This window comes from Spermophilus citellus (genome assembly GCF_964194105.1).
Source record: "Spermophilus citellus genome assembly, chromosome: 13".
Classification (NCBI taxonomy): domain Eukaryota; kingdom Metazoa; phylum Chordata; class Mammalia; order Rodentia; family Sciuridae; genus Spermophilus; species Spermophilus citellus.
The window spans coordinates 57,387,565-57,407,497 of record NC_138193.1 but is presented as its reverse complement, the minus strand read 5'-3'; the positions used below and the strand labels follow the sequence as shown (position 1 = coordinate 57,407,497).

General features: G+C 39.0%; 1 long non-coding RNA gene across 7 annotated transcripts in view; it reads right to left on the bottom strand.

Annotated features, from left to right (window-relative positions):
• Nucleotides 1-19,933, bottom strand: part of LOC308632583 — a 57,906-nt gene that overhangs the window by 8,532 nt on the left and 29,441 nt on the right. The window contains exon 5 of one of the 7 annotated variants that reach the window (XR_014018595.1): nt 14,142-14,228. The exons of the other annotated variants lie outside the window; for them this stretch is intronic. This is a non-coding gene — a long non-coding RNA (uncharacterized lncRNA). The remainder of the gene's footprint in view (nt 1-14,141; nt 14,229-19,933) is intronic. 7 annotated transcript variants of the gene reach the window in all.

The window sequence follows — 19,933 nt, the reverse complement described above, 5'->3', positions numbered from 1 at the left end:
TTCCTTAGAAAATTCACCTTTAAGAGGCAAGGGGATGGGAAAATTAGAAATGGAATTTGAAGATGATTACCTCAATTTGAGTCCTAATTCTACATTCTAATTGAGTTTCAATGTCCATATAAAAGAAAAAGTAATAAAGAAAAGCATGCAGGATTGTGTTAGCTAAGTTACTGTATTGGTGGTACTCTGTAAATGATACAGTGATTTTTATGTGTTGTTTTGGCTGTTGTTTATTATTACTAAGAACTCCTACCTTTCCCCAAGATCTACCCTTAGATCTGATTGAGATCGCTGTCATGCATTCCTTTCCAGTGTCTCTTAAGATGTACAGCAAAGAAAGAACTAAGATACCACCATGCTTCCCCCAAGCCTGTAAGGGCACCAAATTTAGGGAGTCTCCATGCTTACCACTTCTACTTTACAAGTAACTTTCTCTCTAAATGGAGATCTATAGCCTACAAAACATTTCTTCTCAGATACACCTTTAGACCTTCAAATTCGACTCCAGGAAACAAATTCATCTCCCACTTCTATAAGAGTGGCTCCCTTTTCTAATTACCCCCTTTCTGTCATAATGGATAGTCTTCCAATTTTATAGGACAGACAAATACTGGCATTATTGGTGACTTACTACTCTTTGTTCTTTCTCCTCTTCCAGCCTTACAGACTATCAAAACAGTAGTTTCTTCCATGAAATGTCTTTAGATTAGCCCTTTCTCTCCCTGGTTAAAGTTATAATCCTACTGTCCACCCTAGTTGATAACTTATTACTTCAGGCCTATACTGTCACTATAGCTTCCTAATCAGTTTCTCAAATATTATTTTCTGCTTCATTCATTTCAGACACCCACACCATAAAAACTTCCCTGATCACTACTACTTTTATCACAACTACCTGCCCAGTAATCTATAATAGCTTTTCATTAGCTAATACACCAAAGTAAAATAATTTTGTCAGCTCACCCATCACTTACAAGTCAGAATTCTGTTTTTTCAATAGTTTTTCCCAAATCTGAAGACAACTTCTAATAACATTGTGTTGTATGAATTTTTTTAAATATATACACATAGTTATGCCTATATTCATTTCAGGTGAAAGAAGTTCATATACTATATGTTTTTCATGTATATATTATAGCTATCTTCCATGTTAATTATAAATCTACCTCATTATCAATGTATGGATACACCATATTTGACCAATTTCTTATCAATGGCTATTTTGTTTTCTAAACTCTGCAGTAACAAATATATATATATATATATATTTATCCCTGTAAACTTGCCCTTAGTAAAGATACCCAGAAGTAGAACCAATGGTGTACTATACACACTTTAATTTGATAGATACTGTCAAGTTCAACTTCAGAGTAGTTGTACTAATTTATATTCCCAATCACAAAGTATGAGTTCCTGCTTCCTCAAGCTCATATCAGCAATCCAGTAATAAATATTTTCTTCTTCTTCTTTTTTTTTTCTTCCCCAGTGCTAAGGGTTAAACGCAGGGCCTCACACCATACTAGCTTTTCCACAGAGCAACACTTCCAGCCCTTTGTCTTCTTCATTTTAATATTGGTTGATCTAACAGTTGGACTATGGTATCTCATTTCTATTTGTGTTTTCTGCATCAGAGTGAAACAGGCTTTTTCTGTGTGTTTTATTGGTTATTTGTATTTATTCTCCTATGACTTTGGCACATTTTCTTTTGTGGTATTTGCTTTTTTTCCCTATTGATCTGTAAGAGTTTTGTGTACAGTACTGATATGTTTTTCAAAAACCTAATTATCTTCTAATACATTTATTACTTTAGTTTTAATGTTAAAAACCTCTTATCCATCTAGAATTTATATGGAAACAGTGAATTTTTTTTAATGGTTAGTCAGTTTTCTATTTTATATAATTTGTCCTAACTATCCTTTCCTATTGAAACTGAGATCTGTTTCTGGACTTTTTAATCTATTCTGAGCTCTGTTCACCAACAAGAATTCTCCCTTGCAATAGTACTAGTTTTTTTTCATTGTCCACACAGGTCTTATAAAGGTTGCTGCCTATGTTCAAATTGTTGTCCATGCCTGGATAATCATCCTGCTTCTACTCCATAAATCATTCAATGCAAAATCATGGGGCTAAAAAGTAAATGCATTTTCAAAAAGAAATGGCTTTAAAAGAGAAAGATAATGAAAAGAACACATCAGAGGTTCTACAGATGATCTTCTGTGTGGCTGAAGAAGTGGATGGAGCACTTTATTGAGCTGAGCCCTATAGTGGGTTCTGAACAAACAGAAGTGAACCAAGAGTTGCTTTCAGGAAGAATAATTAGTGAGAATTCAACTGCTGTGCAAAACACAGTAAGAAGAATTTGTAGTCCTTAGTCACAATTATAGTATGGAAAGTTTCAAAGGAGAAAAAGACCAAGGCCATATGCATGGGCAATATGAATAGTGATGCATCCCTAATAGAGAGCACTTTAAAGTTCAGGGATAGGCCAGTATTAGAATAAAGTTACTTACCTTTTTGCAATGTAAAATCCTGCTCATTACTCTAATAAAAGTTTAATAAAGCCTACTACACATACAAAAGCTTTAATTGAGGGTTCTGCATCTGATTCAATGTAAATAGAAATGGGAACAAAACATGCTTGAACTATAGGACCATCCACAATCTGAAATAATTTAGTGGGAGCAAGACCTCATAATCAGAGGGACCGTAATACATGAGCTCCCAGGAACTTATAAGAAATCTAGAGAAAAGAATCAGACTTCCTATAAATTGTAGAATGATACTTTGAGTTAAAATTTAAAACGGGGGGGCTGGGGATGTGGCTCAAGCGGTAGCGTGCTCGCCTGGCATGCGTGCGGCCCAGGTTCGATCCTCAGCACCACGTACAAACAAAGATGTTGTGTCCGCCGAAAAACTAAAAAAATAATAAATATTAAAAATTCTCTCTCTCTCCTTCTCTCTCTCTCTCACTCTCTCTTTAAAAAAAAAAAAATTTTAAAGGGGGGCTGGGGATGTGGCTCAAGCGGTAGCGTGCTTGCCTGGTATGCGCGCGGCCCTGGGTTTGATCCTCAGCACCACATACAAACAAAGATGTTGTGTCCGCCGAAAACTAAAAAATAAACATTAAAATTTTCTCTCTCGGGCTGGGGATGTGGCTCAAGCAGTAGCGCGCTCGCCTGGCATGCGTGCGGCCCGGGTTCGATCCTCAGCACCACATACCAACAAAGATGTTGTGTCTGCCGAGAACTAGAAATAAATATTGAAAATTCTCTCTCTCTCTCACTCTCTCTTTAAAAAAAAAAAAAAAAAAAATTCTCTCTCTCTCTCTTTAAAAAAAATAAAAAATAAATAAAATTTAAAAGGGAAGAGTAATCCCAGTCAATCAATTGATGGCTTAAGCTGGGATACTTAATCCTTAAACTGTTTAAAAGGAACCAAACTGCATAAGGTTCAGTACACTTACAAACACAGTCACCAGAGGAGGTGCCAATTACTCTGCTTATACAAGAAAGGATCATAGGTTCTACCCTTTCTCCATCCTTCATGCATACAAAGGTAATTCTCAGCTCTTCGATGACATATATCCCTGCCCCCTTAGCCCTCAAATGTTTTCCTTCTAGGACTTCCATTTTATTTAGAATCTAAACCTCATAAACCTTTAATTGCTCTTGAATCTTTTTTTTTCCTTTTCTGTTATTTTTTTACTGTAGAATTCAACTAGATTCCTTGTAGACCTTTAAGAAAAAAAAAAGTGTGGGGGCTCATACTAAACACCTTACATTATACTCAGAGACTATTAAATTTCTAATAGAGGAACAGTGGAAGATGGTGATGCAAAAGTAATGCCCGATAGTGAGATACCTGAGTCTAAGAACAAAACTGGAAGAGAAGGAGATTTGGAATAGGAGAAAGAGAATGGGTTGATAAAGAATTTAATGTGGAGTAAGACGCTCTCCATTCTCAAGGGACTGAGCGCAACAAGATTCAGACAACTAAATGGATGATGACAATCGCACGTACAAAGCAACACAGAGGCAGCCTTAGCAACTAATGGCTTTTACATCTGGAAAGGGAGAAGAGAACAAAATATTTGGCCAATGACTAAAATCTTTCCACGTCATCTAGCCTCCAAAAGATCACCTATGAGACACTTCAGTTTTAGAACTGTAGAAGTTAAATAAAGCTTTATGGATTTCCGGATACATTCTGCTGTCCCCCAGATCAATACAGCAGGACTCATGGTATCCCTCAGACTGTGAAGACAACCTGGACCCAGGATGGCTAGCTACGCAGAGATTTCTTACATCCTCCCTTGAATGTATATCTCTTAGAGGATTCCAACATGGCGGCGGGCGCGGAGAGATCAAGTCTCTGACCTCTTCAGCTGTGCGGGCATAGGGAGTCGTAAACAACCTAAATCTGTTTGCTCAGGATCACTAGGCAATGCTGAGCTGACGTGGATCTGGGGCGAACAGTCTGGGCCTCTCAGACCACACACTGAGCCCGGATCGGCTGAATTCAAGCTCCCGTTCGCCTGCTTCCCGCAGACAAACAGCTGTGACTCAGCATTAATCCATCTGGCTGAAACAACTGGTCAGCCCTTCTCATCCTACGGAGGTAAATGCCTACCGAGCCTTCATAGGTAGTGGCCACAGGTTTGAAACGGGGCTTGGGAGAGACAGTAAGGACCCACCCATTGCATTGGTCGCCCGGCAAAGGGAAACGAACTGTCGCCATTTGCAAGAGACACCACTATGGCAGAGAACTGACGTAATCAGACTGCGGCGGAGGAGATAACTTCATTGAAACCTGCGGCTACAGGTGTGCAATCCCCTAGCCTTCCCTCTCCACACATTGGGGAAACCTTAAGGGCCCCTCCCAGCTCTCCCATGAGTGCGACAGCCAGCCCGAGGGAATTAGAGGTGGCTCGGGACCCGCGGCGCGGAACTACCGCTCCCACCAGGGCTGACTGCTGAGGTCTCTTGCACCAGCTACCGGGGGAGTGGCTACCGGAGGGCAAGTAAAATTCGCTGAGGATTCTCAGCCCCAAGCTCTACAAACTTAGGGTCTGAGGGAATGGCAAACTGGAAGAGTGTGCCCAGTCGTTCATGAAAACAGGGCTCCCGGGAGCAGCAGACCTGGCGTGTAGCCAGTATTGTGATGAGCGGCACCCGTGAGAGGGGCCTGGCTAGAGGAAAAGTGGGAAGTGACTAGACACAAGAGGAGGCCCTAGACACTCAGGATTGGAGACTCGCCCAGTCTGGGAGGAGCTGCTGCACAGTGATTGGTTCCCACGTATTGACAGGAGAAACTTGACCTGGTGGGCACAGCGCCACCTACTGGAAGAGAAGTTAATCAAACTCTAAGACTGCATTTATTAGTTTTTTTTTTCTTTTTTTCTTTTCTCTTTTTTTTTGATTTGGGTTTTTCTTTCATTTTCATTTTTCTTTCTTGTTGTTTTTTTATTTTTTTTTACAATTTTTTTTAATTTTTTCTTCTAATTTTAATTTTAATTTTTTTATTATTTTTTTAAATTTTTTTTTCTTTTTTTATTTCCTATTTTTTTCTTCGTTTGTCTTTTCATTTTTCTTATCCCCCCTTACTTGAATTCTACCTGCTTACTCTCATTCTCTTTAGTGACTTCTTCCCTTCCCTTCTAATACCTTTCCTCCCAAGCATCAAATAAATTTATAGGAGTAAACAGTAACTCAGCAGTCAAACAGAACAAGAAGTAACATGAGCAGCTTCAAAAAGCAAGGAAGAAAAGGAGTACAAACAATGCAGGACAGCCTAAATATTCAGGAGGACCTAGAGTCATCAGAAAAATGATCATATAAAGAACTCAAGGAACACCTTAGACAGATGGAATGGAACCTTAAAGAGGATACGAGACAGCAAATTTAAGCAGCGAAAGAACACATTGAGAATGAATTACATAAACAGATAAAAGAAGAAGTTAAGCATCTTTATCAGGAGATAGAGATTATAAAAATAATCAAACAATAATTCTAGAAATGAAGAAAACGATAAACCGAATTAAAAACTCAATTGAGAGTATCACTAACAGAATGGAGCAAGTAGAAGCCAGAACGTCAGATAATGAAGACAAAATATATCATCTTGAAAAGAGTCTAGCCAACTCAGAAAGGCTGGTAAAAAATCACGAGAAAAACATCCAAGAGTTATGGGATAACATAAAAAAACCAAACTTACGAGTCATTGGGATAGAAGAAGGTACAGAGATTCAAACCAAGGGAATGAGTAACCTGCTGAATGAAATAATTACAGAAAACTTTCCAGAAATAAAAAAGGAAACAGATATACAAATTGAAGATGCCTACAGGACACTGAGCACACAAAATCACAGTAGACCAACGCCAAGACACATTGTTATGAAGATATCCAATATACAGAACAAAGAGAAAATATTAAAAGCTACAAGAGAAAGGAGACAGATTACATTCAGGGGTAAACCAATAAGGTTAACAACGGATTTTTCATCACAGACGCTGAAAGCAAGAAGGTCATGGAACAATGTATTTCAAACACTGAAAGACAATGGATGCCAACCAAGAATTCTGTATCCAGCAAAATTAAGCTTCAGGTATGACAACGAAATAAAAATCTTTCATGATAAACAAAAGTTAAAAGAATTTGCAGCCAGAAAACCAGCATTGCAAAGCATTTTGAGCAAAACACTACACGAGGAAGAAATGAAAAACAATAACCAAAACCATCAGTGGGAAGTGCCTCAGTAAAGACAGAGGGCGAGGGGAAAGATAATCATGGAGAAACAAACTAAATTTTTTTAAAAAAAGGATAAACAATCAAACATGGATGGAAGTACAAACCATATATCAATAGTAACTCTGAATGTTAATGGCTTAAACTCTCCAATAAAGCGACATAGGCTGGTATCATGGATTAAAAAAACAAATCCAACAATATGCTGCCTCCAGGAGACACATCTGATTGGAAAAGACATACACAGGCTGAAGGTGAAAGGATGGGAAAAAAATATACCACGCACACGGTCCTCGTAAGCAAGCAGGGGTGGCCATCCTCATATCGAATAAAATCGACTTCAAGACTAAGTTAATCAAAAGGGATAAAGAAGGTCATTATATACTGTTAAAAGGAACCATTCACCAACAAGACATAACAATTATCAATATTTATGCACCAAACAATGGTGCTGCGACATTCATAAAACAAATTCTCCTCAAGTTCAAGAATCAAATAGACCACAACACAATAATTATGGGTGACTTCAACACACCTCTCTCACCATTGGACAGATCCTCCAAACAAAAGTTGAATAAAGAAACTATAGAACTCAATATCACAATCAATAACCTAGACTTAACTGACATATATAGAATATATCAACCATCATCAAATGGATATACTTTTTTCTCAGCAGCACATGGATCCTTCTCAAAAATAGACCATATATTATGCCATAGGGCAACCCTCAGTAAATATAAAGGGGTGGAGATAATACCATGCATTTTATCTGATCATAATGGAATGAAACTGGAAATCAATGATAAAAGAAGGAAGGAAAAATCCTACATCACATAGAAAATGAACAATATGTTACTGAATGATCAATGGGTTACAGAAGACATAAAGGAGGAAATCAAAAAATTCTTAGAGATAAATGAAAATACAGACACAACATATCAGAATCTATGGGACACAATGAAAGCAGTTTTAAGAGGAAAATTCATTGCCTGGTGGTCATTCCTCAAAAAAAGAAAAAACCAACAAATAAATGAGCTCACACTTCATCTCAAAGCCCTAGAAAAGGAAGAGCAAAACAGCAGCAAATGTAGCAGAAGGCAAGAAATAATTAAAATCAGAGTGGAAATCAATGAAATTGAAACAAAAGAAACTATTGAAAAAATTAACAAAACTAAAAGTTGGTTCTTCGAAAAAATAAATAAGATCGACAGACCTTTAGCCATGCTAACGAAGAGAAGAAGAGAGAGAACTCAAATTACTAACATACGGGATGAAAAAGGCAATATCACAAGAGATGCTACAGAAATACAGAAGACAATTAGAAATTATTTTGAAAACCTATATTCCAATAAAATAGAAGATAGTGAAGACATCGATAAATTTCTTAAGTCATATGATTTGCCCAGACTGAGTCAGGAGGATACACACAATTTGAACAGACCAATATCAATGGATGAAATTGAAGAAGCCATCAAAAGACTACCAACCAAGAAAAGCCCAGGACCGGATGGGTATACAGCGGAGTTTTACAAAACCTTTAAAGAAGAATTAATACCAATACCTTTCAAGTTATTTCAGGAAATAGAAAAAGAGGGAGCTCTTCCAAATTCATTCTATGAGGCCAACATCACCCTGATTCCGAAACCAGACAAAGACACCTCAAAGAAAGAAAACTACAGACCAATATCTCTAATGAACCTAGATGCAAAAATCCTCAATAAAATTCTGGCGAATCGAATACAAAAACACATCAAAATAATTGTGCACCATGATCAAGTAGGATTCATCCCTGGGATGCAAGGATGGTTCAACATACGGAAATCAATAAATGTTATTCACCACATCAATAGACTTAAAGATAAGAACCATATGATCATCTCGATAGATGCAGGAAAAGCATTCGACAAAGTACAGCATCCCTTTATGTTCAAAACATTAGAAAAACTAGGGATAACAGGAACTTACCTTGACATTGTAAAAGCTATCTATGCTAAGCCTCAGGCTAGCATCATTCTGAATGGACAAAAGTTAAAGGCATTCCCTCTAAAATCCGGAACAAGACAAGGATGCCCTCTCTCACCACTTCTATTCAATATAGTTCTCGAAACACTGGCCAGAGCAATTAGACAGACGAAAGAAATTAAAGGCATAAAAATTGGAAAAGAAGAACTTAAATTATCACTATTTGCAGATGACATGATTCTATACCTAGAAGACCCAAAAGGGTCTACAAAGAAACTATTAGAACTAATAAATGAATTCAGCAAAGTGGCAGGATATAAAATCAACACACATAAATCAAAGGCATTTCTGTATATCAGCGACAAAACTTCTGAAACGGAAATGAGGAAAAACACTCCATTCACAATATCCTCCAAAAAAATAAAATACTTGGGAATCAACCTAACAAAAGAGGTGAAAGATTTATACAATGAAAACTACAGAACCCTAAAGAGAGAAGTAGAAGAAGATCTTAGAAGATGGAAAAATATACCCTGTTCATGGATAGGCAGAACTAACATCATCAAAATGGCGATATTACCAAGAGTTCTCTATAGGTTTAATGCAATGCCAATCAAAATCCCAACGGCATTTCTTGTAGAAATAGATAAAGCAATCATGAAATTCATATGGAAAAATAAAAGACCCAGAATAGCAAAAGCAATTCTAAACAGGAAGTGTGAATCAGGCAGTATAGCGATACCAGATTTCAAACTATATTACAGAGCAATAGTGACAAAAACAGCATGGTACTGGTACCAAAACAGGCGGGTGGACCAATGGTATAGAATAGAGGACACAGAGACTCATCCACAAAGTTACAACTATCTTATATTTGATAAAGGGGCTAAAAGCATGCAATGGAGGAAGGATAGCATCTTCAACAAATGGTGTTGGGAAAACTGGAAATCCATATGCAACAAAATGAAACTGAATCCCTTTCTCTCGCCATGCACAAAAGTTAACTCAAAATGGATCAAGGAGCTTGATATCAAATCAGAGACTCTGCGTCTGATAGAAAAAAAAGTTGGCTCCGATCTACATATTGTGGGGTCGGGCTCCAAATTCCTTAATAGGACACCCATAGCACAAGAGTTAATAACAAGAATCAACAAATGGGACTTACTTAAACTAAAAAGTTTTTTCTCAGCAAGAGAAACAATAAGAGAGGTAAATAGGGAGCCTACATCCTGGGAACAAATTTTTACTCCTCACACTTCAGATAGAGCCCTAATATCCAGAGTATACAAAGAACTCAAAAAATTAGACAATAAGATAACAATACCCAATCAACAAATGGGCCAAGGACCTGAACAGACACTTCTCAGAGGAGGACATACAATCAATCAATAAGTACATGAAAAAATGCTCACCATCTCTAGCAGTCAGAGAAATGCAAATCAAAACCACCCTAAGATACCATCTCACTCCAGTAACATTGGCAGCCACTATGAAGTCAAACAACAAGTGCTGGCGAGGATGTGGAGAAAAGGGTACACTTGTACATTGCTGGTGGGACTGCAAATGGGTGCGGCCAATTTGGAAAGCAGTTTGGAGATTCCTGGGAATGCTGGGAATGGAACCACCATTTGACCCTGCTATTGCCCTTCTCGGACTATTCCCTGAAGACCTTAAAAGAGCATGCTACAGGGATACTGCCACATCGATGTTCATAGCAGCACAATTCACAATAGCTAGACTGTGGAACCAACCCAGATGCCCTTCAATAGATGAATATAAAAAAAATGTGGCATCTATACACAATGGAGTACTATGCAGCAATAAAAAATGACAAAATCATAGAATTTGCAGGGAAATGGATGGCACTAGAGCAGATTATGCTTAGTGAAGCTAGCCAATCCCTAAAAAACAAATACCAAATGTCTTCTTTGATTTAATGAGAGCAACTATGAACAGAGCAGGGAGGAAGAGTAGGAAGAAAAGAGTAACATTAAACAGAGACATGAGATGGGAGGGAAAGGGAGAGAAAAGGGAAATTGCATGGAAATGAAGGGAGACCCTCATTGCTATACAAAATTACATATAAGAGGTTGTAAGGGGAATGGGAAAATAAACAAGGAGAGAAATGAATTACAGTAGATGGGGTAGAGAGAGAAGATGGGAGGGGAGGGGAGGGGGGGATAGTAGGGGATAGGAAAGGTAGCAGAATACAACAATTACTAATAGGGCATTATGTAAAATTGTGGATGTGTAACCGACGTGATTCTGCAATCTGCATTTGGGGTAAAATTGGGGGTTCATAACCCACTTCAATCTAATGTATGAAATATGATATGTCAAGAGCTTTGCAATGTTGTGAACAACCAATAAAAAAAAAAAAGAATTTAATGTGGCTTGGAATGCTGACTTTAGATGCCTCAATGCTATCCAGGTTACAGTTATCAATAGTGTTTTTGTTATTGTGAGATAGGAACTCAGAAGAAAAAAATGCTATAGACAACAAGAGACAGTATATAAAGGGAGGTGGGAAGTGGGCCAAGGATAGAATCTTAGGAAATGGCCTCATTTAGGGAACCTGTTAGGGAAAATCTAGTAATGGGAAAAAAGTCTTTTACAGATATAGGCCGATTTAGTAAAAACCTATAAAATAACAATATAACCAACAGGCTCTATTTAAGATCTCTGAGTGCCCATTTCAAGCCCTCTTTGTACCTTCCTAGAAGTGAGCTGACTCCCTGATCTTCACATGCCCCTATAGTCCCAACTACTAGGAGGCTAAAGCAGGAAGATCTCAAATTTTAGGCCAGCCTGGGCAACACAGCTAGACCCTATCTCTCATAAAAACCAAACCATAGTCTTTCAAAGGAAATAGCTGACAGACAAGTACTACAGGTCAAAGCCCCAAGGCCTCTTCTTCACCCCTTGTGGGTAAAGGATACTACATGACAGATGTTCAAAGAACATCATACCTAAGTGTAGGTGAAAGTTGAGTCTTTCCATCTATTTTGTTTTAGGATTAGCTCAGTTAACAATCTAAGATCAGCCAAAGAACAAGCTCACTCAAGAAAGGAAAGACATATACATCAGGATCTTCAAAAGACCAGTAGTTTTTAAATCAGGAGTCCTAGAGATTTCTATTTGCTTCGAATGGTCCTTTCCTAGTTACACTGATTGCGAATGGCATGCAGAGAAAGTGGCAGGCTTCTCTTTAGTTACCAGCTGAGTCAGCTACAACTCCTGGCACTTGCTCATCCATCCTGTAGATTTAAAAGGCTCTTCACTTGTAACACTGCCCCACTCAGAAAGCAAGTACCTATCTTCATTCAAGGACTGAGAAATACTACTAGATTCCATACTGCCCATGAGATGTAGAAGAAAAGGGACTTAATATTGAAAGTAGAAAATGTATCAACCATTCCATAAAAATGAGCTCCATGCTACTTGGCATTGATCTCCATGTGTAGGTGAAAATCCTGAAACAGCATTGAGACTTAAGACTGATGCTGAGACAAACAGTTCCAAAGTAGGAGGAAGAGTTGCTCAGAGTGTTTTAGAGAAATCCTGACAGAAGTCAAACCTGGAGAAAGGAGCCTTGAGAAGCCCTCCTTCTTTGCATCCATGAACTGATGACATCTATAGCCATGATGGTATCACCTCACTCACCACTTCATATTTCAATGGAGACAAAAGGAGGAAAGGATTCAAAATGGGAAAAAGAATGCAGGGCTGGGGATGTGGCTCAAGTGGTAGCGCGATCGCCTGGCATGCGTGCGGCCCGGGTTTGATCCTCAGCACTACATACAAACAAAGATGTTGTGTCCGCCAAAAACTTAAAAATAAATATTAAAATTCTCTTCTCTCTCTCTCTCTCCTTAGAGCTCCACTCCAGATCATAGCTGCCTAAGCAGAGGCGCAGTGTTAAAATTCTAATAAATATTCCTCCAGGAGAAAAAATATAGTTCTCTAGTTAAATAAGTTTGGAAAATGCTATATTCTCATTTCCCTTTTGGAGTTTTTTTTTTTTAATTTAAATCTTTTTTTTTTTTTTAGTTGTTAATAGACCTTTATTTATTTTTATGCAGTGCTGAGAATGGAACCCAGTGCCTCACACATGCCAGGCAAGTGCGCTACTGCTAAGCCACAGTCCAAGTCTCTCCCTTTTGGAGTTTTATAATGCTTACTAAAAGTTCTTTTTGAGGCGGAGGCAGCTGGAGAGCTAGCATGAAAAACAGGACAAAAGTCCATCTAAGCTAACAGCCTTGTTCCAGAAGAGCAGCCAGACAGACCAGAATGACATCCAGTTAGCACAATGAGCAGTAGGCAGAGTTCAAGGAGGTCAGTACAAGGAGATCACTGCATGGGAAGGACTCTACCTACTGGAGCCTCAAAGTAAAGGAAGAAAAAAAAAAAGGCTTTAATATTAGAAAAGCTACCTAGACCAGGAAAGGCTGGAAAGCAAAGGCCAGGGCTGGGGATGTGGCTCAAGCGGTAGCGCACTCGCCTGGCATGCATGCGGCCCGGGTTCAATTCTCAGCACCACATACAAACAAAGATGTTGTGTCCGCCAAATATAACTATAAATATTTTTTAAAAATTCTCTCTCTCTCTCTCTCTCTCTCTCTCTCTCAAAAATAAAATAAATAAATGTCATTTTCTTTTAAAAAACCAAAAGCCACAGACCCTGATGAGGGACAACAACAGGACTTTAGTCCTGGATAAGGTTGGGGTTCCAGGCAAGGTGCTGGACAAAGCCTGGTACTGTTAGGTAAAAGGCAAAAATAGTAAGATGGAGGGGAGGCAGAGATTGGGTGGACAGAGAACTATCATTTACGGCACAGAACACATGCCCCAAAATCAGGCATTGATTTCAAAATGCTGGTGATCAGCAAATCCAGTTAATTTGGTGTAGAAGGCTGTGAAGATTGGGAAGAGACAAAGGGGTGTGGAATATCCAGAAACTTCCACAGAGTTGAGCTGATTCTGTTAAGAAAAGAGGTCTAGATCTTATCAAACACTGGGGAGAAGAGAATAGAGGTCATTTTCATGATAGCTCTCTAAAGAATGTACCAAAAGAAATGACTTAGAATCCAAGAGAACTGAATGAAACCTAAAGAAGTTGCTCTGGACTTAAGATGGGACTGTGTTCAGAGTAGAATTTGTAGCCTGCAGGTGAAGGGAATCCATGAACACCACTGTGAGGAGTTGAGAAGGATACGGATTTGAGTTGCCCCAGAAAAAAATTCCCTGGGGAAGGAAAAGACATGAGAATTCATATCATAAAGGCCATTTGAGAACATTGAAAAATGAAAGTGGATGCCCAGTCAACTAGGAAGACTATGGAGAAACTCAGGCCAAAAAATTTCTATATCTGAATCATAAGGGCTACCCTTAAAGTTTTTGGATCTATTTAGTAGGGCAAGGGGGAACTGTACCTTTGTGTACACACTCCAAGTGCTTTGTCATTGCTGTTGACATGGCTTGTGTTGTCTTCCGGCAAAGTCCCATCACAACATAACTCACTGGGAAACAGAGCAAAAGTTGTCTGTGACCAGCAGCCACTGAGGAAGTGCCCTGCCCTTGGTGTCAGTGGTGGCCTCTTTTGCACCACTAGGTTGCATCATTTCTGGGAAGCTGTACCTCCCTCTTCCTAAGATCTGTGACCACCTCATCTAAAGACATCACAGCAAACCACAGACCCAAAGCTTCTACACTCCTAGTTACTACCCTCCAAACAACACTGTCTGTAATATAGCATGGTGGTGGGAAAATCTCTCTACTCAGCATCCCCTCTTTTGGGGTTAAGAACCTCTATTCTCAGCTATTTTTTGTTTGTTTGTTTGTTTGTTTTCTTGGTACTAGAAACTGAACCCAGGGACAGTGTACCACTGAGGCCACAACCTTAGCTTTTTTTTTTTTTTTTTTTTTTGGAGACAGGGTTTCACTAAATTGCTTAGGGACTTGCTAAGTTGCTGAGGCTGGTCTCAAACTTGTAATCCTCCTGCCTCAACCTCCTAAATTACTGTGATTACAGATGTAAGCCACTATGCCAAGCTAGCTATTTGTCTTTTTATAAACAAAACTGTGAAGGAAATAGTTTCTTTAGGGAGTCAGTTTCTCTTTTCAGCACCTTTACCTCAATTTCATTGTGCCTCTTTTCTGTTCCTACAACTAGGTGGGCAGTGTCCTCTCTTCTCTACTCCTTCCTTAGTCTAGTTCTCAGAAATCAATTTCACAAACTCCTTTACACTTTCATTTATATGACCAAGATGCTTCATCATCAAATCCCTTCCTGGAGGGGTGTGTGTGTGTTTGCTGGGAATTAAACCCCCAGGGCCTTGGACATGCTAAGTATACTCTCTACCACTATTCAATAGGGTCTCAGAGATTTAAATCAAGGGGAAGAAATTTCAGTTGTGGAATTCCAAGCAACAACAAACAGCTGTGCCAAGTCTTTGAGGGATAGGACACATTATTGGTACCTCTGAAATTATACCACTTAACAGACCAGACTTTTTATTCTATCACCTGACACCCTCAGGTTGTCTCTTCTGCTAGTCCAGAGACCAGGATCCCCTGGATCAGGGCCAGTACTTTTTGCCACCTGGTCTCCCTTAGAAAGGCAAAAGAGAGATATCTCTTGTTTATTCAGTACTAATTCATTGTAACAGACACACAACAGGTGTCACCAGCTCCAATACACGCAGTGAAGGCATACCACACCCTCACCTCTTACTCATCACAGCTTACTCCTTGAGACACATCAGATTTCATGTGGAGGACAGGATGGAGCCACTTAAGCAGTAAGCCAGTTACCCATGGTTATTTTTGACTTGTGGGCAACACTGAAAATGTAGAGGTAAAGAACAAAGGCTTTTATAATCCTCCCCTACAGCCTATTGGTATCATTCCCATATATGTTGTTGCAGCATTTCTATATATAGAGCCTAGTATTCTATAAACAGGATCCTCTAGCTAAAAGGATCACTCCAAGCAAAATTGTGAGGTAGAGAAAGATAGTATCTTCCTGTCTTTCCTCATCCTCCTTTCCTAAATCTCACTGGAGACAGAAAAGCTCTAGAAAGTAGCATGGACTTTGAAGCTGGACAGACACAAGGAATAAACCTAGCTCAGCCTTTTATTAGTTGTGTGACCTTGAGCAAGTTATATAACTTGAATGTTCAACTTGCCTATGTACAAAAATGAGGATGATATTTTTTACTGGTTCATATTATAATTAAGTAAGAAAATACATGAAAAGCATCTAATACATGCTTGACTCTCAAGGGGTGAGTATCTGTTTTTCCCCATTTAGTTCATTATGCACCTGGTGCCCTCAAGATATTCTCTGGCTGTCCAAAGCCATGAAGTGTTCCCTATACAAACCTTCCTTTCCTAATCCCTATCAAAGTTCCCAAGATTCCATCTCTTATGAGAGCTGACCCATCACACTGTTAAAGGAAAGCAAGTCTGATGGTGAAATGAATTCAAGTACAATGTAAACAGTATTGCTGGGTTCCTACATTAACTCTGTGGGGGTGTTTCTGTATTTTAAAAAGGAACTTAAAAATTCAAATGAAAGAATTATAATGGTGAGACTCTCCCACAGGATAAAAAGACTACAGTGTCACCTCTTTCCTTGGGAACACAGCCTCCACGACTCTCTGAGATGAAGATGAGAAATCAGATCTACAGAATGTCAGCTGGGATTGCTGTCATACCTCAAATCAGTAACAGGTCCAGAATAGAACTTGGGAGCCTTGGCTGCCCCTCCTGCTATAGCCAGCACACACCACTTCCTTAGCCAGGAAGTTATAGTGATACTTTTTTTTCCTAGGAGGTTTCCAACACTATTTTAAACTCTTTGGAATCAAGCAATAGAATTTGAGGATAGTCAGAGCCTTGGAACAGTCTATGGGAGGCCTGGGCCCCATTTCCAACATCACATTTTTCTTTTCCTTTCAAAATGGTCTCAATGAGGCACAGATTAAACACAGGAAGTAGAAAGGACCTGCATCCTAATTTCTCTCTCCATGATCCAGAAAGAAGGATCACAGAGTAATTTCTAGGCTTACCATATACAGGATCACAGAAGCAGATTATTATGCTAAAATCAGCCTTAGTATAATCACCTGGCACAATGTGCTATGCTCACTATAAATCACCATTCAGCATAGGGATTCTCATTGCCAGGTATTCTTTAGCATTTTTGTGTGTATATTCAACTTGACTTTCCTGGAAAGCCCCTGGGGAGCCAGGAATACCAGCCAGCCTGGGTTCTCAGGAACCAGACACCTCTTGTGGGTGGAAAAGGCTGGCTGGCAGCTTCAGCAGGTGGTATAAAGAACTGAAAGTGAAGTCTAGGTGAGGAAGTGACTAGTCCAGGCAGGATTACCCAACAGTATGTGCTTAGGAAACTGGCAGAGACTATGACAACAATTATTTTAAATTGTTTTTTTAAATGTTTATTTTTTAGTTTTAGGTGGACACAATATCTTTATTTTATTTTTATGTGGTGCTGAGGATCAAACCCAGTGCCTCACACATGCTAGGCAAGCATTCTACCATTTGAGCCACAACCCCAGCCCTTAAATTATTTTATATTTATCAAAGTAGTCACTACAATAAAAATCAGAATTTTACTACATCTTGGGCTGGGGATGTGGCTCAAGCGGTAGTGCGCTCTCCTGGCGTGCGTGCGGCCCGGGTTCGATCCTCAGCACCACATACCAACAAAGATGTTGTGTCCGCCGAGAACTAAGAAAAAATAAATAAATATTAAAATTCTCTCTCTCTCTCTCTCTCTCTCTCTCTCTCTCTCTCTCTCTCTCTGTCCCCCTCTCTCTCTCTCTTTAAAAAAAAAAGAATTTTACTACATCTTCCTAATTCTTTGCTGTATTTCCTTATACTTTTTTGCATTCAATACTGATTTTGATATATACACTAAGGGCTCAAATGCTTTAAACTTTAAAGTTTTTAATTTGGCCCTTTGCTTCAGGAAGAGGCAAGAAAAACCAAGAGTCTGAATCTTCAAGGTCAATACTCATTTCTTCATTCAGCAAACACTTCCTGAGGGGCTAATAAGTGCCAGGTCTTTGCTCATCCTGAGTAAAGAACTAAACAGATATGGTTCCCATATTCCTGGAGCTCACAGTCTAGTGAGAGTAGCTGAGAATAAAAGCAGGATCCACAGCCAAAGGTCTATACTGCAAAACAAGATTCCTCAGCCAGCAATGAGATGGGAGCAGAAGAGTCCATAAGCAGTCAAGGAGCTATTCAAGATGAGCTGGTTCAGAGAATGCCTTCCACCCCTCACTTCCTTTGTGCAAGGGAAAGAACCACTGTGATGGGTTGAGTTCATCAATAACATGATGACTGATGACCCTCACAGCTGGTGCAGCCACACAGTTGCTCCTTTTCTGCTCATAGCCATGTTCTGAAAGCTGTGTGTGAGATCCTGAAAACTTCAAATAAAAACACAAAATCTGAGCTATAAGAACAGAAATTCTAAAAGATACAACTAACTGGCCAGAAGCAGGAATCATAAAAACAATGGCCAGAATCAGCTGAGGGATATCCCCAATCTTGTCACATCAGGTCTCTGACTGCATGAAAAATAATTTAAAAAGGAGAAAAGCTGTGAAAAAGAGACCAATTATAATGGTCAGGATACCATCAGAAGTCTCTTGAAATGAGTTTCTGCACTACAATATGAAGTGGGTAAGAACTGGTGAAAGGCTATGGCCTAATAGGTTAGACAAGGGAGACATATCAGGAGCTCAGTTCTGGCACTGCCAGAAGTTGGGGAAGGTGGAAAGCCAACAGGAGCCAGAGAATCAGAGCAGTATCTACAGAGATCCCAAAGTATCTCACCTCTTTGGGTTTCTGTTTTCTTTATCTGAACATGGAGATGATGGTAACAGCATATATTAGTTCCTTAGGTCTGCTACAACAAATTGACACGAATTGGATGGCTTAAAACAGAAATTTGTTTTCTCACAGTTCTGGAAGCTACAAGTCTGAAATTAAGGCCCACACTCCCTTTTAAAGCTCTAAGGAGTTCTTCCTTGCTGTCTCTAGTTTCTGGTGGTTGCTGGCAATCCTTGGAGTGCAAAGCCATTTCTGAGTTTATAACAGCATAACTCTAATCTCTGCCTCCACTCTCATGTGACCATCTGTATCTCTCTCTCTCTCCTTAGAAAGTCATTGGATTAGGATCTGCCAATAGGATCATCTGAAACTTGATTATATCTGCAAAAACCCTATTTCCAAATAAGATCACATTCAGAGGTTCTGGATGTGTATATGAATTTTGGGGGAATGGACCTAACAGAGCATCAACCTCATAATAAGGGGCTTATGTGTGTCAGTGCTCCAGACTATGCTTTAATGCATTCTATGTAAAGGTTAATCACCCTTCATTATTGTTTCTGTCAGGCAGCAGCTGCCAATAGGACATGTAAGTGCTATGTTATAATATAAGAATCACCTTACCTCCATCTTGAGTTAAAGAATGTAACTAGAGTTCTGAAAAGAGATGATGAGGACAAAGACAAAGCAAAACAGGTTTACTACAGTACTACCCTGGGTTCCACCTCCAGCACTGGGGGGGGGGGGATAAAAAGGAAGAAAGAAAGAAAAAATCATTGGAAAAATGTTCAAAGGATATGAATAAGTCAAAGAGAAAAATACAAAATACAAAATATACTTGTAAAGATGTTCAATCTTTTATATTCAAAAATACAAATTAAATCATATTTATTGAGTGTTATACCTCAGTTGTTATTCTAAACATTTTAATTGAACTTATTTATTCCTTATAATAATCCTTTATATTTTTTTTTAGAGAGAGAGTTTTTAATATTTATTTTTTTAGTTTTGGGCGTACACAACATCTTTGTTTGTATGTGGTGCTGAGGATCGAACCCGGGCCGCACGCATGCCAGGCGAGCGCGCTACCGCTTGAGCCACATCCCTAGCCCTTTAATATTTATTTTTTTAGTTTTGGGTATAATAATCCTTTAAAATAGGTGCTATTATCATCCCTACTTTACTAAAGATGAAACTCAGACAGAGGAAGGTAAATGACTTGCCTAAGGTCACACAACAAGCGGTTGAGTCAGAATTCGGGCTATAAGAAGCTAGTTCCAAAGACACCTTCTTTACTCTTGACTTATCATGTGACCTGTTAGATGGATAAGATATATCACCTGTAGGATGGGTAAGA